The following is a 26,067-nucleotide window of genomic DNA, read 5'->3' on the forward strand; positions in this document are numbered from 1 at the left end:
TGGCGGAACACCTCCCGGGCAAGGACAATCAGATGGCGGACCTGCTCAGCAGGTACAGCCACCAAATGCACGAGTGGGAGATACATCCATCGGTACTCCACCCGTACTTCCTGTAATGGGGTCATCCAGAGATAGACCTGTTTGCCACAAAGGAAAACGCAAAATGCCAAAGCTTTGCCGCCAGGTTCCCTCACCCACAGTCGCAGGGCAATGCGATATGGATGAACTGGTCAGGCAGATTTGCGTACGCTTTTCCCCCAGCGCCTCTCATTCCGCTGGTGGCAAGAAAGCTAAAGCAACACTCGATGACGCTCATCCTGGTTGCTCCAACGTGGGCACGCCAACCATGGTACACCACGTTTCTACAACTCTCCGTGGTGCCGCATCAAAGGCTGCGCCTCACACCCAGGCTCTTGACGCAGAACCATGGCGACCTTCAGCATCCAGATCCGCAACAGCTCAATCTGGCGATCTGGCTCCTGAGGTCTTAGAGTTTGGCTACCTTAATTTTCCTCCTGAATGCATGGACATCATCCGGGAGGCAAGAAAGCCCACTCACTACCAGGGCTTGCTATGCAGCGAAATGGAAGCGGTTTGTCATTTACTGTACAGAACACAATATCAACCCGCTAGATGCATCCATCCCTAACATCATCTGCTATTTGTTCCATCTTTACAAATGCAATCTAGCATATGCTTCCATTCGGATACACTTATCCGCCATAGCGGCTTATCTTCAGAACAGGCAGCATCTCTCTGTTTTCAGGGTGCCTGCCATTAAAGCCTTCCTGGAAGGACTGAAACGGGTCATTCCTCCCAGGACCCCACCAGCTCCGGTATGGAATCTCAATGTGGTCCTCACCCGGTTGATGGGCCCACCTTTTGAGCCTCTACATTCATGTGAGATTCAGTTCTTAACATGGAAAGTGGCTCTTCTCATTGCCATCACGTCTCTAAGACGTGTTAGTGAGCTACAGGTGCTCACAATACAAGAGCCATTTATCCAAATTCACTCAAACAGGGTGGTGCTCCGCACTAACCCCAAGTTCCTTCCTAAGGTGGTGTCGTAGTTTCATGTCAATCAATCAATTGAACTGCCCGCATTCTTTCCAAACCCGGAAACGGTAGCAGAAAGAATGCTCCATACGCTGGACGTCAAAAGGGCGTTAATGTACTATATTGACAGAACACAACAATTTCGAAAGACACAGCAACTCTTTGTTGCCTTCTCAGCCCAGCACAAAGGCAACCCCATTTCCAAGGCAGGAATAGCCAGGTGGATCGTTAAGTTCATTCAGATTTGCTATCTGAAAGCTAAGCGCACTTTAACGGTCCCCCCCAGGGCACACTCCACACGCAAGTTGGGAGCCTCCATGGCATTCCTGGGTAACATTCCTTTGGAAGACATTTGTAGAGCAGCCACATGGTCTACACCACATACGTTTACCAAACATTACTGTGTAGATGTGCATTCCAAGCAGCAGGCAGCTGTAGGACAGGCTGTTCTTAAGACACTTTTTCAGACTTCTGCAGCTGGCACGGGCGGCCGCCGTTGATGGAGGGACTGCTATGTATTCTATGCTATAGATATGAATTTAGCAGCCCACATGCCTCGAACTGAATATGCTACTTACCAGTATGCATCTGTTCTTGGCATGTAGGGCTGCTAACATTCATATCGCCCGCCCTCCTCCGCGGCGCCCGTAGCGGCTGCACACTTTTCTGGCATTCAATCATTAGCATGGCCATCACTTACACTATTTCACTCCATCTCTGCCACAATGGCTAAAAACAATCTGGGGATGGAGTCGATGCCCATGCGCACTGTAGTCCAGGGGAGGAGCCACCTATCTCATGATACTTCGAAGACTCTTCCAGGACAACAATGTGCAATCATCCGGACCCAACACTAGGCGGCGATCTATGCTATAGATATGAATGTTAGCAGCCCTACATGCCAAGAACAGATGCATACTGGTAAGTAGCATATTCATTATTTTTGACCACTAAGAAGCTCTAACCCCCAGCTCTTCTGAAACCAGTAAGTCAGGCTAACCTTGGTGTGATTTTAAGTCATAAACTCTTCCTCAGGTCCCAGTTCAGTTCCTTTAATTTTGGTCGGGTATATTGCAGGTTTCCATTTTAAATATGTTACTGAAGAAAATGGCGGAATGAAAGAACATCTTTATCCCTATAGGTGACACCAACCATGTGGTATCGGCGTATGCGGACGATTTAATATTATATCTTAACAATTTACAGGAAGACATCGAGCCTGTCCCCTCTATCTTCAGCTAATTCGAGTCCGTCTGGTTTAAAAATTAATGGCGCGAAGTCATATGTATTCTACATGTCCTACAGGGTACAACCCTGGGGCTATCCCCTTTGGTCCCACTAGGTTGTCAGTTGCAGCGACTACCTTCAAATACCTAGGTATCCAAATATACAGAACGACACAATCTAATAGATGGCAACCTTATGAAAGCTATATGGTCATTGCGGATCCAGGTTGTGTTCTGGACATCCATCCCTCTCTCGGTCATGGGTAGGGTGGCGATATCCAAGATTGTCGTACTGCCAAGGCTGCTTTATTTCTTCACTAACCTACCTATCCTATTTCCACACAGTATATTGCGTACGCTGACACTTTGCTACCTGACCTGATTTGGGGGAGGGGCCGCAGGAGAATTAGTCTGGCAAAACTCAGATTGAGGCCGGAAGAGGGTGGGCTAGGAGCCCCTGACTTTAGAGCGTATTGCATGGCCAGTCAGCTGCAATGGTTGTCGTACTGGTTAGCTGGACGCAATTTGCACGAGATTGATTACACTCCGCGGACACTGACTCAGGCATTACTGCCCACATTGTTACTGCCGGGATCCTGCATACCTCCTGATACCCCTCCCCTGCATAAAGTGGCTCTAGCCTACTGGAATCTCTTTTTACACTACACTAGGACTGCTGCCCCCTATTCGGATAACATACCATTTCTGGGGATACCACTCGTCACGGGACTGGTTACTTCACAACGTACTCCGCAGTGGACGCAAGAGGGAGTGGACACAATAGGTTGTTTATTTACTGATGGAGTGCTGGTGGACCATTAATAACTTTTCCCAAAACTGGGGGATCCCTCAGACGTTGTTTTCACTACACGCGGCGATTATATATTATGTTAAAAAACAATGGTCCTCTATGGGGCGGAACCCCCAGTGCATGCATTAGTACACGCAGTGTACTTAATGGGAAGAGGACGCCACTTGGTCCGATGGTTATATAGAGGCATCCGGGCACACGCTGGCCTATCACTGGCTCCCCCTACGTGTGAAATGGGAGGGAGACATTGGGCGGAGTCTCAAGGATAAGGAATGGGGAACCGCCTTAGAGTATCCTAAGAAAGTGTCCAGGAATGCTAGATTTAAATACATCCCATACATGGTGCTACACAGAGCATATCTTACATCGTTTAAACTGTATATACACAGATGCCCAGCTCACATGCCCTTGGTGTGGAGCGGTAGATGCGGACTTGTTCCACATGTTATGGAACCGTCCAAAACTAAGTAGCTTTTGGGCACAAATAAAAGATGTAATAGCAGACATCACCAGCACCACGTTATGGAACCCAACTGAAAGCTGCCTTCTGGGAGTACACCCCCGTCCTAAGCAACGGAAAACACAGTATAGATTTGCAAACTTGCCCATGATACTGGTGATGAGAACCATTACCATGAGGTGGAAGTCTGCGTATCCTCCTCAATTACACATGTGGCACACGGAGATGGTCTGATGGGGAGCGGCAGAGAGCTCAACTCTACGGCATGAGGAACAGAGAGGGCAGCGCAAAAAACCTGTCTCCATTGCCTGGGACATTATTAATCACTTAAAGATGTGGGTGTAATGGTGCCAACTGTGTCACAGTTAGAATAATGCTTAAACATACGCGCTGTTAGGAATATTTTCTCTGGGTAACATGTCGCCAGGTCACCCGGAACTGGTTTGTTACTCTAAGTAGTGATGTTAGTTACTGCTTAGTTAGTACCCTGTGTCAATTGTTAATTGACACAATGTACTACGACGAGCCCAATGGGTGGGTGGTGGGTGGGTCGGTTAAGTTAGAAGAAGTGAGCTTATAGTATTGTATGTTCAGACACCTTTATTATTACGGGAATGGTCTGTACATCTGGATTTCATAGGTAACAGTCATACTATGTACAGAGACTAGCTGCCAGGTTGAATTAGTAGTACTGTGTCAACACTCATAGTGCTAAGATAGTACAGTCTAGCATGCCCAGAATGTTATGGTTACGTTTGTGTCGTGGAGAGAAGAAAGTCGCACGGACCAGCACGCTCACATTGCGGGTGAAAATTTCGAAGCAATCAAACCTCGCGGGCCAGGCGAACTTCCAGCGTCTGCGGAATTTGCCTAGATAGGCTCCCCGTTTTTCGTATCATTTGACCGACTGCCACTTTTTATGCAGGTTGCCATTGTCAACACTAAAAAACACCTGTGGACACAGATCCCAGTAACGAACAGTGGCATTTCGCGTACTACAGTACTCCCTACACTTTCAATTTCAACCCCCGACGAAGGAACACCATGTTCCGAAATGCATTGGGTTATGTATTGAAACGTGTTTGAAACGCGTTGTGTAAAATTCGCCTGTATAAATTTGTATAGTTGATATAACAATGATTATGAACTGTATATAGCAGATGAATTAAATCTGTTGAATTATGCTGTGTATATAACTGATTAAAAATGTTATAACGAAATACCTCTCACAGTTGATGCATGTCAGAGTCCTAGCTGCTTTCAGGGGCTAGGCCACTTTCAGTTATGTTGTAAAGCTGCCAAATTTGATAAAACTCAATAAAAAGGATAAAAAAAAAAAGTAGAACTCTAAGCGCAAATATAAAACAGTGAAGAGGGTTTATCCCATCCTGCCACTCTGACTCCAAAGAGAAGGCGTCAATATGCAAGTCTCACTCTAGCAAGTTCTTTTGCCTTGGAGCAGATTCCTTAGTTGGTCTTGACTCGCCCGGGTTTCTTAGGCCTTATTCAACCTAGCAGTAGATCATGGCCGTCTATCCCCTTAGGACCCATTAGCAGGCTCATACCAACTCCTGTACAGACCTCCACTCCAGGCCCACAATCCACACCAGTTGCCCCGCTGCTGTCTACGCAATATGATATAGTGACGTCTGCTCAAACTGCCATGCTATAAGATTACAAATGCTTGACCATTTGTTAGGCATCCTGATTCTAATCCTGTGCCTCTACCACATCACAGATATTAAGAAAGACTCCATTATCTTTTTGGGTCTGATTCTGATCTTTTGCCAGGTCAGGGGGGCACTCAAAGATACTGAGGATGGTCAGGAGGATGGCTTGCTCCCCACACATTACACTAATGATGCTTTATACCTTGATTTACAAACCTCTTCTGAGACAGAACTTGACTTGCCACATGGAATCGGCAACAGAAGAAACTGCCTCATTTCCGTTGGTGGTTTGGAGGGTAGCGCAAGTTCTAAAATTACAAATGCCCTTCATTGAGATGAAAACAAATGTTTAGACTGACCAGCAATCTAAGCCTTTACTTTCATAGATACTGTTGGACTTTGGCCCTTAGGGCAGGTTCACCCCTAGACTTTTTGCTTGAAATGGTGACCTGGAGATGGTGATTTTTGGATTCTGCGCACTGTCACTGTGTCCCAGTGGAAAGTGCGTGCGCACTCTGAGTGCATGTGCTGAGCTAGGCCTGCCCGCCCATAGGAATGCATGGGGAATGTATGTGTCCCTGGTAGTTCCTGATGCGTGGGGTGTACAGGCTTGAGTCTGGTATGTGTGAACTCGTGAGAGTGAGTGCTGCGAGATGGTGTATGCAGCATGTATGTGTCTAGTAGCGAAGCGCCATTTCTAGACATGGCTGTACGTGTGCTGTGAGGGTGCTGGCGTGTGATTGGCTGGAGCTGGCTGGCATGCCAGGCTCCAGGAAGTCTGGATGGGTCTGCCCGGTGGTGAGTGGGAGATTAGCATGAGTGATGTGTGGGAGGAGTGTACCTGTGTCCTGGATGGGCTGGGTTTTCCCCACACAATGCTGGCTCCGCCCCCCTGTGGTGTGTCTAATGACCCAAGCCCTGCCAGTGAATAGAGAGGGTGGTTGAGGTAAACCGAGTACTCAAGAACCAGCTGCGACTGGTTCCGCCCCCACTCTGCACCCTTGAACAAAGGAATGCACTGTATAAAAATGGGGCTGTGTCCCCACTGAAGTTGTTCTGCTTTTGGATCCTACCAGAGGGGGCTGTTGCTGCTGCTGGGGCCAGGAGGACCGCCACTTGGGGTGTCTCCCTGCCTGGAGACCCAGTGTGCTGGCTCTGGCCCAGCCTTGCCCGCTGCCTGCCTCCAGCCCCTGCTGGAGCCTTGTCCTGTCCTCCAGTGCTGGGGAGCACTGAGGACTCCTTGCCTACAGCCTGAGAGCGCTGCTCTCTGCCCTTCAGCGCTGGGGAGCGCTGAAATCCCTGCATAGCGCTTGGAAGCGCTTTATTCTGGCCCTAGCGCTGTGAGCGCTGTCTTTTCATCCTGTGGTGCTGGAGAGCGCCTGCCCGTCGTTTCTAGCGCTGCTAGCGCTTTGAGAACACAGCCGGTGCCCACCCGGCATCTGATCGCCCTGTGTGGCGGTTTGACGGCGCGGGTGCCACCCCGCTCATTGCCGCTTTGATTTGGCCCGTTTTGGTGATTTACCACGAGGGAGGCCACCCCTCGGTAAAATTCATCCCCCGCCTGCCTGCCTAAAAAGCGAGCCGCCGCGCTGCCCGCGGCACCCGGAAGTGGTGAGGCGGCCGACCAATCACAGCGCGGCCCCGGAGAGGCCGACCTGAAGTCCCGCCCCGCTGCCGCGACCCGGAAGTCAGGCAGGCCGGGGGCAAGACAGAGAGGCAACCGGAAGCGGACGGGAGGCCACCCCGCGCTCCGGTGAAGAGAGAAGCCGGCGTCTTCCCTTGTCCTCCCCAGGCTCCCAAAGTGAGGGAGAGCCCAGGGAGAAGTGTCCAGAGAGCCCCGAGGAGCGGGAGCTCTCGAGGAGCAGAGCCTGCCGCGTCGTGCCTGGAGCCCCGGGACGAGAGGAGAGGAGCCCCGCCCGCGGCCCAGCTGATCAGCCGGTGAGTGCGAGGGCGGGTTCGTGTGGACTGCGAGCGGCCCCATTGAGGGAGGGCCGCTCCACTGAGAAGAGCCCGTTCTGTGTTCTGTGAGCCCGAGAGGCTCTGGGGGCATTTCGGTGACTAGAGTCCTGAGAGGCTCGTGGGACCTTGTCTTGTTTTCGAGTCCCCAGAAGGGGGACTCCAACGAAGGGGGCACCATTGTTCTAGGCCCTGTGGGGGGCCCGGGCATTTATTTGTGTTGAGCCCAGAGAGGCTCTGAGGGTGTCATTCCCTCGTGGTGGAGCCCAGAGAGGCTCCAGCCCTTCTGCATTGCGAGCCCCAGAGAGGCTCGAGTGCCCATTCTGTGGAAGAGCCTGAGAGAGGCTCAGGAGGGCCAGTTCGTGTCCAGGAGCCCAGAGAGGCTCCGCAGTGCCACAGTGGTGGTTCTTGAGCCCAGAGAGGCTCCAACGTTGCCCTAACTTTCCCTGCACCAGTTGCCCAGCACTTCGTGGGCAGCTGCTCCGTTTAGGCCCTGACATTGGGACACATGGACAGTCACAGGTGGTGACTTGTGAGATTGGCGCAATTATTATTGTTCTTACACCTCTGAATGTATTGTGATGCATCATGTGTTTTCCTCCCTTACACCTCTGAATGAATGTTATGCATTGCATCATGTGTCATGTGCTTCCACCCCCACAGGTATTGTGATGTGTAGGTGGTTGTTTTCTCCCTAGTACAGGTGGTGCTAGTGAGGTCCTGGTTACCAGTGATTACTGGTTGTGTGCTATTTTGTGCTATATTCTATGTACTAAGTGCTATTTCTGAAAGTGCTACTTCTGATTCCGGACAGTGGTCCAGGTGGCCCTGTCTTGTAAATAATCCCTTGTAAATTCTGCCCGTGCCTCTGGCACATTAAAAAGTGTGTGTTTTATCTAATGTGTTTTGGTGTAATACAAAGGCTATTTTTATATAACCTTGTGTGGAGTTTCCTTTGTGGTGGGCCTTTGGTTGTTGTTGCTGGGGTGCGTGCGCAAATACTTAGCCTACATCGCCTCCAAGTTTAGCCTTGCTGCTCGCGCCACGTTACCTAGAGGGTGAGTAGGGGTTATCTTGGCGTGTAACTCCCTTGCCCTGACTTGGGTGTGGTGGTCTCTGACTGACTTTGGCGAAAGCCCTGGCCAGCCGGGGATCCCATTTCCAACAGATACTTTCATGGCTGCTTGGTTGAAACAATATGTTCGAGGCATGTGGGCTGCTGAATTCATATCTGTGCATAGATCGCCGCCTAGTGTTGGGTCCGGATGATTGCACATTGTTGTCCTGGAAGAGTCTTCGAAGTATCACGAGATAGGTGGCTCCTCCCCTGGACTATAGTGCGCATGGGCATCCTCTCCATCCTCAGATTGTTTTTTTCCGCCATTGGGTTCGGATGTACTTTCTTAACTCACGTTCGGAATCGATATAAAAAACTTTTCACAAGGCCTTCGGGGCGTCGGTATTGTCTTTCATTCGGTGCCACGTACTTGTTCCGGTTCTTCGAGCCGGACGTCGAAGGCCGCTTGCCTTTTTCGACACCAAAGGCCCCATCAATGATCGACGATGGAATGGAGCCTGTTCAAACGATGCCCCGTTTGCAACTCAAAGTACCCTCACATCGATGTGCACCCGGTGTGCAATAAATGCCTATCACCAGACCACGACGTGGCCATCTGCATGGCCTGTTCTCGATTCAGGTCGAAAAAAACACTTCGGCTTCGACGCACTGCGAGTCAGTCGGCGCGGAAGACAGCGCCCGACCCAGAGAACATCTTCGAGGCTGATGACGACGAGGGCGTAGAAGAAGAGGATCCTGATCAACAGTCGGATCCCGCGTCGGAGAAAAACTCGAACTATGATGAGGACGAAGAAGAAAACTACGTCCATGATGAAGACGTCGTCGAGGTAGGAGACGACGCACAAGCCATCGGAGCCGTTGATGACGACTCAAGCGATGAGCAAGGCCCAACCACAGTCACAGCGCCCGGTAATGACACTGTACCTTCCAAGGCTCAGGTCGAGGCATCGCCGGAAGGCCTTAGCCAAGATCTTCATCCACATTCTATAGCCCCGCTTCAAGGCCCGGCTAAGAATATTTCTAAAGAGCCATCGGTCGATCAACCACACTCAGCGGTGAAATCAAAACCGAAACCAACAGACGCTAAATCGAAACCGAAACTGTTAAAAACAGTCATCGGATCGATGACTTCAGATCCAATCAAATTGAAGAGTGTCATCGACCCCTCGGGGTCACAAGGGGGTGTCGGCCCGAAGATCGGAGCGCCAAAGCCTGTATCTAAAGTCAAGCACGTCACACTGACGCCGTCGACGTCCAAGTCCAAAGATGGCGACACTAACAAAGGACTCAAGGCTCATAAGACTCTCGATCCAAAGCTTCAGGCCTCCAAGCCACTAATGGTCAAAGCCTTCGAGTCGAAAACCAAACTCGACCCGAAAGAGCATATCAAGTCGAAGCAAACGAGCGTGCCTGCTACGCCTCAAGAGCTCGAGTCGATGCATGGCCACAAACAACATGCTGATAAAACGAAGTCGGTCGGATCGAAGGCGGTGCAAACCTCAAAGCAGGTCAGTCCGTCTCCAGTGCTTACGCCACCAATAAAGTACGGACTACCCCAGACCGCGTGCCCAAAGGCGTTCCAGCAACAAAAAAGCACTGACACAACAAAAAAGTTGTCGGTAGCCTCAAGAACTCACCCCATAGAAGAGGACGTTGTGTTCCAAGCGCCATCCTATGAAAATCGGTCGAAACTATTCATCGACTCCAATTCTGGCGGGAGTGCCACAGGGACATCGCCGGGGCTTCCCTTTTCTTCCAAGCCGCCGCGATGATGATTTTGGCAGCGCCTATACAAAGCCACATAATTCTCTTGTCGGCCCTGGTTTGATGTTCCAGCATAGGGTCTCGGACCCCCAGAAGAGTCTCGGCCATAGAGGTTGGTATAGGTTAACCCAGTAGGTCCTTCACCTGTGCCAGGATTTCTTCCCAGAAGGGTCTGATAGAGGGACAATCCCACCAGATGTGCTGAAAGTCGCCCATGAGGCCACACCCTCGCCAACACCTATCCGATGTCCCTGGAAAGATGCGAGCCAGTTTAGAGGGGTATAGGTACCAATCGGTCATTGTCTTCAAGTGTGCTTCCCGAAGGTCAGCAGAGTGATTAAATTTGAGAATATCGGACCAGAGGTGTGACCACTCCTCGTCAGTAATGTCTCGTTAAGCCAACCCCTCCCACAGTGTCATGTAGCGCAGCCGCGGGGACGCTATGGAGGACAACAGGAGCTTGTATAGGAAGGAGATGGCACCCTTCATGCCGGAAGATTTAACCAGGAAGGATTCAAATTTGGTGAGGGAACGGGTTGCCCCATCCCGTATCAGGGGGCCGAGGGCCCAGTGTTGCATCTGAGTGTAGTGGAATTGTTCAGAGTCTCCTACCCCATAGTCTCTTTTACAATTGTCAAATGTGAGGGGATCATAATTGTGAAACAGGTGGGTCAAGGCTAGACAACCGCCCTCCCTCCAGGTATCAAATGGCCCTTCCTGAAGTGCTGGGGGTAAAGCTGGGTTGAAATGGATAGGGGTAAAGGGCGAGGGAAAGGAAGACCAGTCCTCCAGTGTCGCCACCGAGTCCCACACCGTCAAAGTGGTACGAGTCGGGGTGCTAAGGTAGGCGTTCTTGGGCCTGTCCTGCTTCGAGCGCCAGATAAGGTCCCAGATCGTTCTGCCCGCCACACTGCGGTCCATATGGAGCCAGTGTTTCTCGGATTCCTTCTGAGACCATTCGACTAGAATTCTGAGCTGTGCTGCCTTATAGTAAAGCTGCATGTCGGGGAGACCAGCTCCTCCCTCTCTCTGGGGACGTCGAAGCACATGGAAGGGGAGGCGAGCTCGCCCTCCCTGCCAAATAAGGCGCAGGATCATTGTTTTTACCTTACTAAAGAATTCCCTGTCCATCGCAATGGGGAGTCACTGGAACAAGTATAACAATCTAGGAAGGAGGGTCATCTTTACGGCGTGGATACGCCCTAACCACGAGAGGAAAAGTGGCTTCCACCTCCTGAGCTCCGCCTGGATGCGGGTCAAAATTGGAGGGAAGTTGGCCTCATACAATTGCTCCACCTTTGGCGTAAGCTGCACTCCCAGGTATTGTAGCGAGGTGGGCGCCCACGCCAGGGGCGATAGTGTTTTGAGGTGACAGGCCTCCGACGAGGAGAGAGTAAGATTGAGTATGTAGGATTTAGTCAGATTGACTTTGAAGCCGGCCACGTTCTCGAAACGGCTCAGTTCCGTCCGCAGGTGTGGGAGAGACGTCCTCGGGTTGGATAGGGACAATAGGACGTCATCAGCGAAGAGCGATATTTTATGTGATTCACCTGTGAACGGCAGGCCCTCAATCCCTGAGTGTTCTCTGATGGCGATAGTCAATGATTCTATGCTAAGGGCAAACAGCAAGGGAGATAAGGGACACCCCTGCCTAGTGCCCCGGGAGTGATAGAAGGGAGCAGACTGGACACCATTCACCGAGACTCTAGACCTCGGGAGACTATAGTTGGCTTGAAGCATTTGTATGAATGTGGGGGAGAAGCCGAACGCCTGAAGTGTTGCCATGAGGAACTTCCAATCAACACGATCGAAGGCCTTCTCCGCATCGAGCCCGACAAGGATGGCGGGGATTTTAAATCTGTTCGCTTTTTCAATGAGGTGGATAATGCGTTGTGTGTTGTTGTGTGTCTGCCGTCCCGCTATAAACCCTGACTGGTCTGGGTGGATGATGAGCGGCATAAGGCCGCGCAGTCTTGTTGCTAGGATTGAGGAGTAGAGCTTGACGTCAATGTTTAAAAGAGCAATAGGCCTGTAGGAAGCACAGAGCGTGGGGTCTTTCCCCGCCTTAGGGATCACCGATATCACCGCTTCAGTCATAGACGTCGCCGCGTCCCCATCGGAGGCCATTCGGTTGAACAGTCTGACCAGGTGGCCACTAAGGTCAGCTGCAAAGGTTTTATAAAAAAGTGCAGTGTATCCATCGGTGCCCGGTGCCTTGTGGGGTTTTAAAGCTTTAATAGCGGAAAGCACCTCTTCTATCGTGATCGGGGCTGTCAACTCATCATTCCAAGCCTGGGAGACCTGTGGAATAGGCAGGAGCCGAAGGTAGTCACGCTGTGCGTCAGTGTCTAACACATCAGCAGAATACAGCGCTGTATAAAAGTCCCCGAACAGATTAGCCTTGTCGTCATCCCTATGGGATAGCGCCCCCGAGGGGTCCCGGATGCCACCTATGTACTCCCGTTCTCGCTTGTCGCGTAACTGCCTCGCTAGGTGTTTCCCTATCCTATTGCCTTGAGTGTAGGATAGATTCCGTAGTTTAAGGAGAGTAAATTCGGCACGGTTATTATATATAGCCCGCAGCTTGCTTCTGATGGCTGTGAGGCTGCGAAGAGTCTGCCGGGTGGGTGTAAGTTTGTGGGCCTGTTCGACCGACGTCAGCTCCTCCTCCAGCAGTTCCCTTTCCTTCGCCCTCTGCTTGTTTAGTGCGGAGTTTAGTGCTATGCACTTGCCCCGAAGCACAGCTTTAAGGGTGTCCCAATTATTATATTCTGAGGTGTCTTCCGGTTTATTTTGCTCAAAGAAGTCCTGTATAGTCTCCCGAAGGCGGGTGCACGATTCCTTGTCCCTTGCTAAGGATGCCGGGAAATACCACCGAACTGGTGAGGGGGCATTGCCAAGCCAGGTCATGCAGATTGAGTACAAGCCATGATCGGACACGGAGATGGGAAATATCTTAGCCTCTCGCAGCCCGCCCTGCAGAGATTGGCTGGCGAAGATGTAATCGAGCCTAGAGTAGGAGTGGTGAACGTGGGAGAAAAAGGAATAATCTCTGGTGTGTGGGTAGAGGGCGCGCCAGGTGTCCAGCAGTCCCATGTCTTGAATGAGCCCCTGAGTGTCAGAGTGGAAGGAGCCCAGGCCAGAGCGGTTAGCGTGTGTGCTGTCAAGGGAGGGGTGCCAAACCAGGTTGAAGTCCCCCAGAAGAATTAAAGGGCCCTCAATAAAGTCTGTCACTTTACCCAAGAGATTATGTAGGAAGACTCTCTGCCCTCTTTGTCATTAAGTATACCCAGTGGTTGAAAGTGAGTGGATGAACGGAACAGGAGTGCCACCCCCTTGTGCTTGGAAGGAGCAGAGGACTTGTAAATAAGCGGGAACATTCAGTGTTTCAGGCGGAAGTCTTCAGTTTTCATTAGGTGAGTTTCCTGAAGTGCAAGTATGTCTATGTGGTGGTCTGAGACGTACTTCCAGACTTTCTGCCTCTTCTGGGGGGAGTTGAGCCCCCCTAACATTCCAAGTACCTATTGTAAGCGGCATTGTAGCATGGAACCTAAGGTACCTATCTGGGGCGGGGCACACAGGCCCTCGGGCATCCCTCTCTTGTCACGCGCCTCCCCACCACTCCCCAGCCAGTGACCCATCGCCTCGTGCCAAGGCCGTCCACCCCCCAGTGCCACAGTGAAGGGTTCTGCGCCCTCCCAGCCAGACCATCTCCCCCCCCCAACATTCTGCTCATGTGGACCATCCCGCACAGACGGAATTGAACTGCCACCACCAGTTCCCCCCCCCCCCCCCCTCCCTCCCCTCTGAACAACCCCAAACTCCAGTACCGCATCCCCTGCTCCAAATTCCAACATGCAGATTCGGATGGTAGCCCCCCTCCCACCCCAGTAGCCCCCAAATCAGAACAAAAAACAGTCCCAGTCCTGTCGGTTCACCCAGGACCGTGATAAAGTTTCGTATAAGGGTCATATCCAACGGCGGGCATGTCGGCCCCCCACCTGAGTCCCCCCCACCTCACAGGAAGGGTATGTGCTCCAGATGATCTCCTGCTCGAAAGGACACTCATTCAGGGGGAGAGGTATCCTTGGCCACCTCCGCTATTGCCGTAGCTCGCTCCTGCGTGATGGTAGAGGCGTTTGGTTTCAAGCGGTTCGGGGGGGATCGCCTGCGGCCCACCAGGTGCCATCCCCCTCCGGACGGCCCCTGTGATGCTTTCACCGTGGGCTCATCACCGTCCTGGTCAAGACCCAAGAGCGCGCAAGTGTCTTTAAGCGATCGCAGTTGGTGCAGCCTACCGTTCCATTTGAAGATTAGTCTGAACCGGTGCCCCCAGGAGTAGGGGACTTCTTGCTGTCGCAGGTAATCCGTCGCTCTCTTGAACTCCTTTCTTTTCTGCAGAGTGATGGCCGACAGGTCTTGATACAGGGCTATGGAGTGACCTCGGAATTGAAGGGGCTGTGCCCGCTGGGCCTCTCGGAGAATTTGCTCCTTTAACGGGAAATCAGGAAGGAAAGCTAAGATGTCCGGGGCAGTAGCAGCGCGTCGGGGCAGCCCAACCCTGTGCGCCCTGTCGATACGGATGACAAAGTCCGCCGGCTCCCCCAGAATGTCTCTGAATAAGTCTTGCAGGTACCCCGTGACGTCAGTCCCCTCCGTTTTCTGAGGGACCCCCCGAACCCGTATGTTGTTGCGACGGGAACGGTTCTCAAGGTCTTCTGCGTGGGCCTGAAGATCCAGCTGCTGGTCAGTGAGGCGCAGGACCTCTTGCTGAAGTAGTTCGATTTCGCAGCTCCTGGTGTGGTCCGCATCTTCTACGGCAGCTACCCGTTCCCCAAGGCCGTCCACGTCGCGCCGAAGCTCCCTGACCTCGCCCGCCACTTCCTGCTTCAAAGTCTTGAAGTCTTCCCTGAGGGAGTTGTGAGAAGTTGGCCTGATATGCAGTGCTCACTATTCTAGTGATCACTATGTATCAGTCCAGACAACCCTTATTGATGATTGGTTGTAAGTCAACCTGATAGACCAGCTATCCTAGTAGCATGGATACGAGCAGTCTAAGGCTAAGACTCTAGAGGGCGTGTTAAGCCAGCTGTTTTACCATCACATTACCCCTTGAACACCAAGTGAAAGGACACCACACAAGTTGTTATCAAAAATAAAGTATATTTATTTATAACAGGACTACCCTGGCTCTTTATGAGACAGGGAGCTAAGCACACAACAAAAACTCTTAAAGAATTACTGAAAGTCGCACAATTTACACAAATGCCCGAGGGGCACGAAAAACCATATACACAAGAAGTGGAATGCGAAGTTACTAGCAGGTAAGTAGTACTTTCCTAGACTGTAGAAACGCTAGGCCTACAATGCTGAACCCTTGGATTAGAAGCAGGAGGCCTAGGGACGCCGTGTGCAGAGTGGGAACTCTCACGCGTAATGCGGGAACAAGTCTATGGATACTAGCAATCACAAAGTTACTGTTCTCGGGCGAACCCGACTAGGTGGGTCGAAAACAAGGGTGGATCCGAACACTTAGGGTGTTGGACTATGCTGGAGCACCGGAGTACTCCGTTTACCTAGCCCAGGGGCTGCGGCTGCATAGGGTTCAAGTTGCGTCGGAAACCCTCGTTGAAGATCCGGGAGCCTGAAGAAAGAAGTTGCTGGCAGGCGGCCAGTGAAGAAGTTTGTGGTGATCCAAGCCTGGATCAGGGAAGAAGAAACCTGTAAGCAGAGGGGACCAAGTTCTGAATCACTAGCCAGTGATTTAGGTGGGCACCAGGATGGCACCGGACGAAGTCACCTCAGCCAGGTGAGTGGGCGCTGCTGGGCTCTGCAGTCTCTCGGACCAGGAGGCGTTGTCGGCGACCAGGATGGAGGTGCGAGCTGTCCCACGAAGGTCTCTGCTGTCGACGTCGCTGGACCCAGGATTGGGGCAACAAGTCTTGGCAAATGCAAGGCCCACGCGGTGGACCTAAAATGGCGTCTTGAGTGGACCAGGAGGGTCCAGGGTGCTCCTCTTTTGGAGGGGAGCAAGGGCTAGTCTGGAGCAACCAGACCAGCGGTGTTTGTCGTCGTGGAGCGTCATGAGGGGGCCACTAGCCAACGGGCAAGTGACCTGGAAAACGCGGTGAGCAGCAAAGAGCAGAAGGGCCCCACGCAGATCTCGTGGATGCAGGGGGGCTGAACTTCGGTGCTGGAGCTGCTCAGGGTCGGGGCTTCTCTTACCCCAAAGCACTCAGTCGAGGGTCACTCGGTGGTCGTGCTGGACAAGCGTCGTGCAGTTCTGAAGATGGCCGGTCCCTCGAGGTCTCATCGCACCCACGAATCACAGCTGGGCTGATGATGTAGGTTGAGGTCAGAGGTGCCAGGGAAGCCGGTTCTCGTCGTGCTGGAGCAGTCTTGATCCGGAGGAGAGACTGGCAACAAACCGCGATGCTTGGTTGGTGCCTGCTGCTGCAGGGTGACTACTCCTTAGTCACAAGGGAGAAATCTTGAGAAGCGTCTTGAGTTCTTCGTGTAGAAGGTCGGTTCAGGATTCATAGATTGATCTAATTTGGAAGGGGGCCAGTTCCTACCTTTATCCTGCAAAAAGGGGCTGGCACGCGACTAAGTCCTGCCCTATGGGTGGGACTAGGAGGGGGGGTGGTTACACCCCTCTCCCATGCCGGGCTTTCCCCAGTTCAGGGGCTGGTGTGCCCCTGGAACTGGTTCTAGCCGGCATATGCACAGTGAGCACCGGGGTGCCACTTGCAGTCACCTTCCTCTAAAGCCCTGCCTACCTAGAATACACAAAATCCTGTCTGGGACGGTGCTGGCACCGCCCCTGGCAGGAAACCCTTTGTCCTTGCCTCCTGTGCTGGGAAGACTCCCAGCAGCAGGAGAGCAGACTTGTGTCTCGGTGGCAGCATCCATCTTGTGGAGCTGAGGCTATGTCTGACTTTAACCGGGGTTACAGGTTACATACATGTCGTGTCCCTCTAGAAGGGTGGAATGCTAACCCCGTCGCCAGAATTGGCGAGGGGTTAGTATTCCAATTCGTATGACACCTTACTCGACATGTTTTGATAAAGCGATACCAGAGTTGGCATATAACCGCGAGGATTATAATGCACTTAAGAGTATATGGTATGCGTTATCATGGAACAGCTATTAGGACGTGGTTCCGCAGGCTGCAAATGGGCTCAGCTCATGCCAGAGCACCATCTCACATGATTCCAAGCACTCTGCCTTCAGGATTGTTAAGGCCTGCCATAGGAGTGACTGATAGAAATACATGTGTCCATTTTAGGGTTAGATATAGGTATACTATATCTAAAGCAAAGGGTGATTACACCGCCTTGCCCCATCTGTCCTGCAGCCAGTTGTGTCAGATTTGGATGGCCAGCCAGGGGTGGCATAATACATGCTGCAGCCCCTGGTAGGCCCTGGGTACACCTATGTCCTGGGTAGCTAAGGTACACTGTACAGGGACTGATAAGGTGACTCAGTATCCAATTAGATATGTACCTAAGGTACATTGAATCCATTTTACAGAGAGAGCAGTAGGCCTGGGGTCCTGATGGCAGGGCCCCAGGTCAACTAATTTAGAAAACCAGCAAAACACCAGGCAAAAAGTTGGGGGCAACCATAGTCAGGGATCTACCTTCCTACAGGAGTTAAATAGCGTCTCAAGGAAGGATCTAGTGATGGGGATCTGATCATCCTCCGGCACTGTTGGGGTTTTCGTGGCCGCCGGGGAAGGAGGGTCTTTGCTGGGCTTGGGCTGGGTCCTGGCCATCAGTTCGGGAAGTGCCTGGGTCCCTTTTTTCCCTCGCAGTCCCGCCATGACGAGGCGATCCCCCTAGACTGACGAGCAATGAAGATCAGGGCCCGGGGATGGGCACCGGTCGTCGGAGCGGCGGGGCCAAGGGAGGCGTGCCGTCCCCGGTCCAGCTCTCCCGCGGGTATTCCGGTGTTCACTAGGTTGGCGTTGGCAGGGCGAGACCAGCTCGGCGGTAACTGTCACTGAGTTGGGGCAGCAGAGCCCAGGCGCCCAGTGGTCCCCAAGCGCGGCGATGGATCCACGTCCCAGGTGTGGGTGCAGCGCGGCCTGCGCGTCCTACCGAGTAGCTCCCCACCGGGGGCTCGAGTGTGCCCCCCGGGTGCTGTCGGTGGCAGTCAGCAGCAAGGCGGCAAGGCAATAGGAGCCAGACAAGTGTGTAAGCGACCCTTAGTGCAAAAAAGCTGTGGGCCCCCCAATTCTCGTTGACCGGTAGCACTGGTAGAGGTGCGACCAGACCCGCAGGTCCCTGGTCGGTCCCCCCGCCGGGAGCCCGATCGTGCCCCCCGAGCTCTCGCCGTGGCACTCTCCTCCGTGTTCCTCACCCCTCGTGCGTGTCAGACGTGCAGCTCACTGAGACGCTGCAGCGCCGGAAAGGTACACTGTGCTCCGGCGGCACGCAGGGATGGTAGCTGGATGGTTCCAGAGGGTCGCGACCAGTAATGCAAAGGCCCCAAGCCGGGGCCTCGATTTTCGTGACCCCCGGACGGATCGCGGCAGCAGGGGTGGGCGCAGGTTCGGATCGCAGCGTCAGCGCTGTCGGCACGGGCTCACCCCCTCAGCTCTCAGGCGCCCAGTTGATCGTATCGTCGGGGGAGGCAGGGACAGCAGGCAAGCACACGGCCAACTGCAGGCAATGCGGACCGACCTTCAGGCCCCTGAGCGGCCCTTACGCCGGGAGCTTGATTTTGCCCCCGGGTTCTCCTCACCTCCCTCGCGCGTCCAGCGCACAGCTCACTGGGACACCGCAGCGCCGGAGGGGTGGACTGTGCTCCAGTGCTGTACGGGTGTGCCAGCAGGTTATCTCCAGAGTCCGGGACCAGGAACGTAGAGGCCCCAAGCCGGGACCTCGATTCTCGCGACCCCCGGCCGGATCGCGACAGCAGGAGTGGGCGCAGGTCCGGACCGCAGCGTCAGTGATGTCGGCGTGGGCTCCCCCCTCAGCTCTCAGGCGCCCAGTTGATCGTATCGTCGGGGGGAGGCAGGGGCAGCAGGCAAGCACACGGGCAACTGCAGGCAATGTGGACCGACCCTCAGGCCTCTGAGCGGCCCTCACGCCGGGAGCTCGATTTTGCCCCCTGGGTTCTCCTCACCTCTCTCGCGCGTCCAGCGCATAGCTCACGGGGACACCGCAGGGCCTGAAGGGTGGACTGTGCTCCAGCGCTGTGCGGGGTGCCAACAGGTTATCTCCGGGACCGGGAATGTAGAGGCCCCAAGCCGGGACCTCGATTTTCGTGACTCCAGGCTGGGCCGCACCTCGGCACCGGCCGGATCGAGGCAGCAGGAGTGGGTGCCGGTCTGGACCTCCGCTCCGGTGGTATCGGCGTGGGCCGTCGTCGGGAAGCGGCTAAGCGCTCAGGTCAGTTCATCGCCTGGGGAGGTAGGCAACAATCCGATACACTCGGACCAGGTGTCCCCAGCTTCCAGAGCCTCCCGAGCGGCCCGCGAGCCAGATGATCAAGGCCGTGGGGTCGCCCCTGTGTTCCGCCGTGCTCCACAACAATGTCTCGTGTGGCAGGGAGATCAGGCTGTGTAATTAGGTGCGTTTAGGCGGGATCGGGCGGGGAGCCTCGTAGACCTGCGACCGGTCACGCCGCCATCTTGGACATGCCCCCTATTAGACACTTTTGATAACACTCGAAGGTCCACTGCCATTTTTCCAATGCTTAAAGGTGTCATCAAGCATGCAAAAGAGTTTTTTAAGGATCCTGTCAGGGCTAGGGTCCTCAACCCTCGCATTGAGAAAAAATATATAGCTGCCCCTGCAGATCCAGTTTACATTAAAGGTCCAGCACCATTCGATTCTTTAGTAGTGTCTAATGCACGTAAACGTGCTAATTCTCAGACATCAGGTGAGTCCTCACCACCAGACAAAGAATTTAAGCTTCTTGACGCCGCCGGCAATCAAACAGCGTCACAAGCAGCTAACATCTGGCACATTGCCAACACCCAAGCGTTGCTGGCAAGATATGACAGGGCACATTATGATGAACTAGAGTCCATAATGCAGCATCTACCAGACAAATACAAGAATAGGGCCAATTAACTTATACAGGAAGGTAAAAATATTACTAATACTTCCATTCGTTGTGCCCTATATGCTGCAGATACCGCCTCAAGGGCAATCAATACCAGCACCCTTCTACGTAGACGTGCCTGGCTACGTATTTCAGGTTTTAAACCTGAGGTACAAAACTCCATCCTTAATCAGCCATTTAATGAGACACATTGATTTGGCCCAAATGTTGACGTGTCTTTAGAAAAAATGAAAAAAGACACTTATACAGCAAAATCTATGTGAGCCTTGCAGCAGCAAGCTCCCAGACGTTCTTTTCGTCGCTCTTCATACAGAGGCAACACAAGAGGCTACTCCTCGGAAAGTCCCTCCACTTCTTACAAAACCCCTAGCCAATCCACATTCACTATGGTCTACCAGAGAGTGGGTTTCAGGGGTAACAACAACAAAGGCGGAGGCAAGATTAATCCCCATCTCCAGCCCTGTGCGATAGGATTGCGAACTATTTTGATAACAAAATCGTAAAGGTCTACGAGTCATTTCGGACCCCAGAGGCCAGTGTGAAAGAGGATAAATCTCTGCGCCTGGGGGAAGATACCTAGGCTAAGCGAATTCACTCCAATTCTGCCAACGAAATTAAGAGATGCCATTCAGGAGCGCCAGATGATCCATGCCCTCCCAAATTATGGAAGGTGTTATCATCCTCGTTGGTGGATGGGTTGTTACATATTTGGAACTCCTCTCTGAAATCTGGCATCTTTCCAGATAAATGGAAGCCTGCGAAACTTCTCCCATTGAAACAAAAACAAAATGGAGACTCGGGCTATTTAAAAAACGTGCGACCTATTTCGCTATTTCGCTATTACACGCTCCAGGAAAAATGCTGGAAAAACTGGTTCAACGTCCATTGACGAGCTTCATTGAGCAGAATGGGATTCTGCATGATACTCAATCAGGCTTTCAAGCAGGATTTAGTACGGAGACTGCTCTCCTGGAGGTGGCAAAGTCGATTAGGTGGTCTTTGGATTCAGGAGCACCAGCATTGCTGGTGCTCCTGGATCTTTCAGCAGCTTTCGATACTGATGACCACACTATCCTAGGCGAGCGCCTAAAAGAAGCGGGATTTGAGGGTAAGTTTTCACATGGCTGACCTCTTATTTGAGAGGACGCACTCAGAAAGTCGCCCCTGAACCTGCGGTTCAGGGTAGGCCACGAGCACTTTGTTTACCGTGCTCCCCTTCGGCCTTACCAGCGCCCCACGGGTGTTCACAAAAGTGATGGCGGTGGTCGCAGCTCATCTGCGCAGGTTTGGGGTTTCAGTCTTCCCCTACCTCGACGACTGGTTGTTAAAGGCGGGCTCGTCCCAGACAGTCGTCAGCCACCTCCAGACTACAGCCGACCTCCTGCGCCTGCTGGGGTTCTCCATCAATGTGCCGAAGTCACACCTGTGTCCCTCTCAGAAGCTCCTCCTCATCGGAGCAGTTCTAGACTCGGCGCAGTTTCGGGTTTATCCTCCCGAACAGCGGGTTCGGGATATTCAGGCTCTGATCCGATCTTTCAGCCTTTATCCCGAGTCTCGGTCAGGTTGATGCTGCGGCTTCTGGGGCTGAAGTCCTCCTGCATTCTTCTGGTGCGTCACGCCCGGTGGCGGATGCGGGCTCTGCAGTGGGACCTGAAGTTTCAGTGGACCCAGCATCAGGGCAACTTGTCCGACCATGTCCTGATCTCGGAGGGCACTGCAAGACAGTTGCAGTGGTGGCTCATGGACCGTGATTGGGTCAGCGGCAGATCCCTCTCCCTACCCCAACCGGAGCACGTAGTTGTGACGGACGCGTCCATCCAGGGCTGGGGGGGCCACATGGGAGAGGCGGAGATCAGAGGCCTCTGGTCTACGGCGGAGTCCCGGCTCCACATCAACCTTCTGGAGCTGCGGGCGATCCGTCTTGCACTGAAGGCATTCCTCCCCTCTGTCCGGGGGAGTGTAGTGCAGGTGTTCACAGACAACACCACCGCCATGTGGTACTGCAACAAACAAGGCGGGGTGGGTCGTAGACCCTATGCCAGGAGGCTCTGTGCCTCTGGCAGTGGCTGGAACATCAGGGCATGACCCTGGTGGTTCAACACCTGGCAGGTTCCCTGAATGCCAGGGCGGACGAACTCAGCCGTCGGTGCATGATGGATCACGAATGGCGTCTGAACTCGGACGTGGCGCAAGGCCTCTTTCAGCAGTGGGGAGAGCCTTGGTTAGATCTATTCGCCACCGAAGAGAACGTGCAATGTCATCAGTTCTGCGCATTGGAATTTCCAAGGCGGCACTCTCTCGGAGACGCTTTTCGTTGCGAGTGGAGTTGCAGTCTGTTGTACGCCTTTCCGCCTATACCACTTCTGCCCAGAGTGCTGAAGAAGATCAAATGCGACCGGGCCCAAGTCATCCTTGTGGCTCCGGACTGGGCGCGAAGATACTGGTTTTCCGAGCTACTCAGCAGGTCAGTTGATCCCCCGATTTGTCTGCCTCTTTAGGAGGACCTTCTGTCGCAGCAGCAGGGGACGGTCCTCCACCCGAACCTGTCCAGTCTCCACCTCCATCCATGGAGACTGGACAGTTGAGGCCAATTGACTTGCCTTCTGAAGTTTGTAATGTGATTCTGGCAGCCAGGCGTCCCTCCACAAAGTCGGTATACGCCTGCAGGTGGAAAAGATTTGTGGCATGGTGCACAGCAAAGGCTGTGGATCCACTCTCTGCCCCCCTTTCGGAGGTTCTCCTATTCCTTCTTTCTCTTGCCCAGCAGGGCTCTGCTCTGGGCACTATCAAGGGCTACCTTTCTGTCCTTTCCGCCTTCTTGAGGCTACCTGATCAGCCTTCTTTGTTCAAGTCCCCAATTGTTAACAAATTCTTGAAGGGCATCACTCATATGTTCCCCCCCTGTTCCTTTCGTGATGCCCCAGTGGGACTTGAATCTGGTATTAACTTACCTGATGTGCTCTCCCGTTGAGCCGCTTCATAACTGTCCTCTTCGCCTTCTTACTCTGAAGACTGCTTTCCTGGTTGCCATCACCTCTGCCAGGAGAGTTAATGAGCTCCAGGCTCTTTCCTCTAAACCTCCTTTCCTTTCTGTCCATCTGGACAAGGTTGTGTTACGGACAAGACCCTCTTTCCTGCCCAAGGTAGTCACAGCCTTCCACATCGGGCAGTCCATCACCTTGCCCACCTTCTTTCCGCCTCCGCATCCCTCTAAAGAGGAAGAGCGGCTCCACCATCTGCACCCAAAACGTGCGCTGTCATTCTACCTAGATCGCACACGACCGTTCCGGGTGGATGACCAACTCTTTGTTGGTTACGTGGGCGCAAAGAAGGGGCGGGCGGTGCACAAACAGACCATCTCTCGGTGTGTCGTGTTGTGCATCAAGGCATGCTACTCTTTGGCTAAAAAGGAACCTCTTGTTGAGCTGAGGGCCCATTCCACTCGGGCCACGGTGGCTACTACTGCCCTGGGTCGGAGAGTCCCCTTGCAGGACATTTGTCAGGCAGCTACGTGGGCCTCGCTGCACACGTTTGCAAGACACTACTGCCTGGACAGCCAAGTCCGGAGGGATGGCTTCTTTGGCCGTTCCGTCCTCCAGGACTTCCTGGTGTAATCATTGGTTCGCAGACCCACCACCGGGGTTGGTATTGCTGGGGTATCTATTCTAAGGTAAGGAATCTAATACTAACCTGTTTCTTTCAGATGCACAAGTTACATACCTTCGGTAACGATATATCTGTAAGAAACAGTAGTTAGTATTCCTTACCGCCCCACCCATCCTCCCCGTTCTGCGAACCGATGTCTAGGGTGAAGGTCATCCCCTTTCAGGGTCCTAGTTTCATGGCACCAGTGTTAGTTTTTATTATGGCTCTGCGTTTCTGGCGCGGAAAAGCTGTGTATAAGAACGGACGTCAGCACACGGAGGCGGCGTCTATGTACTCCGATGACGTCATTACGACGCCGACGATGGACGCGGAGCCGCGGACGACTCCTACCGACGCGCATGGGTACTGCTACGCAAAAATTTCCGGATCCAGTCTTACGCCTGGGGATATTCTAAGGTAAGGAATCTAATACTTACTACTGTTTCTTACAGATATATCGTTACCGAAGGTAAGTAACTTGTGCAACAGCGCCAGCTTATCCCACTCCAGCAAGGATAGCCAGCATGCAAACTCTTCTGACAAATTTTCAGCCACAACACTCCCTTCCAGCACACGTGTTCATGCTCCTCATAGGGATGATGGCCTCTTGTATTTTCATAGTGCCCCATGCAAGACTTCAAATGCGTCCTCTACAAGAGTGCTTATCACGTCAATGGAACCAGGCTCAAGGTCCATTAACAGACCTAGTGTTGATAGACGGTCGGATTTATCGCTCTCTGCAGTGGTGGAACACCAAAAACCTTTCCAAGGGACGACCGTTCCTAGAGCCAGTTCCTCAGATAATTTTGACTGCGGACGCATCACTCTCCGGCTGGGGGGCCCACCTACTGCAACACACCATGCAAGGCAAGTGGACAACGCAAAAATGTTACTCCACATCAATCATCTGGAGTTACTAGCAATATTCCTAGCACTAAAAGCTTTCCAAAAGCAAGTATCAAACAAAGCTGTGTTAGTCCGCACGGACAACATGACAGCCATGTATTACATACAGAAGCAGGGAGGCACACACTCCCTGCAATTCTCTCAACTAGCACAGGACATATGGCGGTGGGCTATTCCTCAAAACATATTCCTTCTAGCCCAGCATGTTCCGGTAGTACAAAATGCCATAGCGGATCTGTTAAGTCGTCAAACACAACAGACCTATGAGTGGGAACTTCATATGCAAGTTCTTCAACCAGTCTTTCAGATGTGGGGACAACCTCAGATAGACCTATTTGCCCCCCACGAAAACGCCAAATGCCCAAGCTTCGCCGCCAGATATCCACACCCACTGTCCAAAGGCAATGCGATATGGATGAACTGGTCAAACAGATTTCCACCTCTACCACTCATGCCACTAGTAGTATGCAAACTACAGCAGCATTCTCTGACCCTCATCCTAGTTGCTCCAAAGTGGGCCAGACAGCCGTGGTACACCACACTGCTACAATTGTCTGTAGTACCGCACCCAAAAATTGCACCTGTCTCCACACCTCTTAACACAGAACCATGGAGAGATCAGACACCCGAACCCAGCTCCGCTCAACATTGCGATCTGGCTCCTGAAATCCTAGAATTTGGATATCTGAACCTTCCTCCAGACTGCATGAATGTCATATAAGAAGCTAGACGCCCAACCACTAGGGCATGTTATGAAGCCAAGTGGAAACGCTTTGTAATATATTGTCACAACAATATTAATCCTCTAGACGTGTCTATTCAACACATCATAGGATACTTACTGCATCTCCAAAGATGTAACTTAGCCTACACGTCTGTTAGGCTACATCTTGCTCCCCTTTTGACGGAAGGCGGGGCCACTGGCCGGCTGACTAGTGGTGCGGCCGTCGCCGCCGACGCTTTAAATTTTGACGCCCTCGTCCCCGCGCAGCGGACACGAGCAGCGGACGCGCCTAAGGAGCGCCAAAGGAGAGCCCGTCTGCGCCCGTCAGCGTCCCGGAGGCGGACGGGTGCGGGCGGGGCTGGAACAGGTCAATCTTGTTGGTAGGTAAGGATGCTAAAATACTCCAGGGATGAGCTATTAGCTCTCAGGGAGAAGGTTTCCAACTGTAGCACTGTATTTCCCAAACGCCCCAAAGGTAAGAGACGTTGCCCCAGCTGCAGATGGCTACCAGGCAATGGCTCCATTTTCGCTCCCAAATCCCTGCCCAAAAAGAGCAACTGTTTACTCCTAAATACTAGATCGCTGGGGAAGCATGCGCTGGATCTCTACAGTCTGCTGTCTGACACCAAGCCCACCTTTCTCTTTCTGACCGAGACGTGGCTGGGGGACTGTTCGGGCCCTGACATAGCCATGG

General features: G+C 52.9%; 1 protein-coding gene across 1 annotated transcript in view; it reads left to right on the top strand.

Annotated features, from left to right (window-relative positions):
• The window catches only part of SMC3 (structural maintenance of chromosomes 3), an 845,399-nt gene that overhangs the window by 519,900 nt on the left and 299,432 nt on the right, over positions 1-26,067 (top strand). The gene's annotated exons all lie outside the window — the stretch shown is intronic.

Source organism: Lissotriton helveticus, chromosome 5_1, assembly GCF_964261635.1.
Source record: "Lissotriton helveticus chromosome 5_1, aLisHel1.1, whole genome shotgun sequence".
Classification (NCBI taxonomy): Eukaryota; Metazoa; Chordata; class Amphibia; order Caudata; family Salamandridae; genus Lissotriton; species Lissotriton helveticus.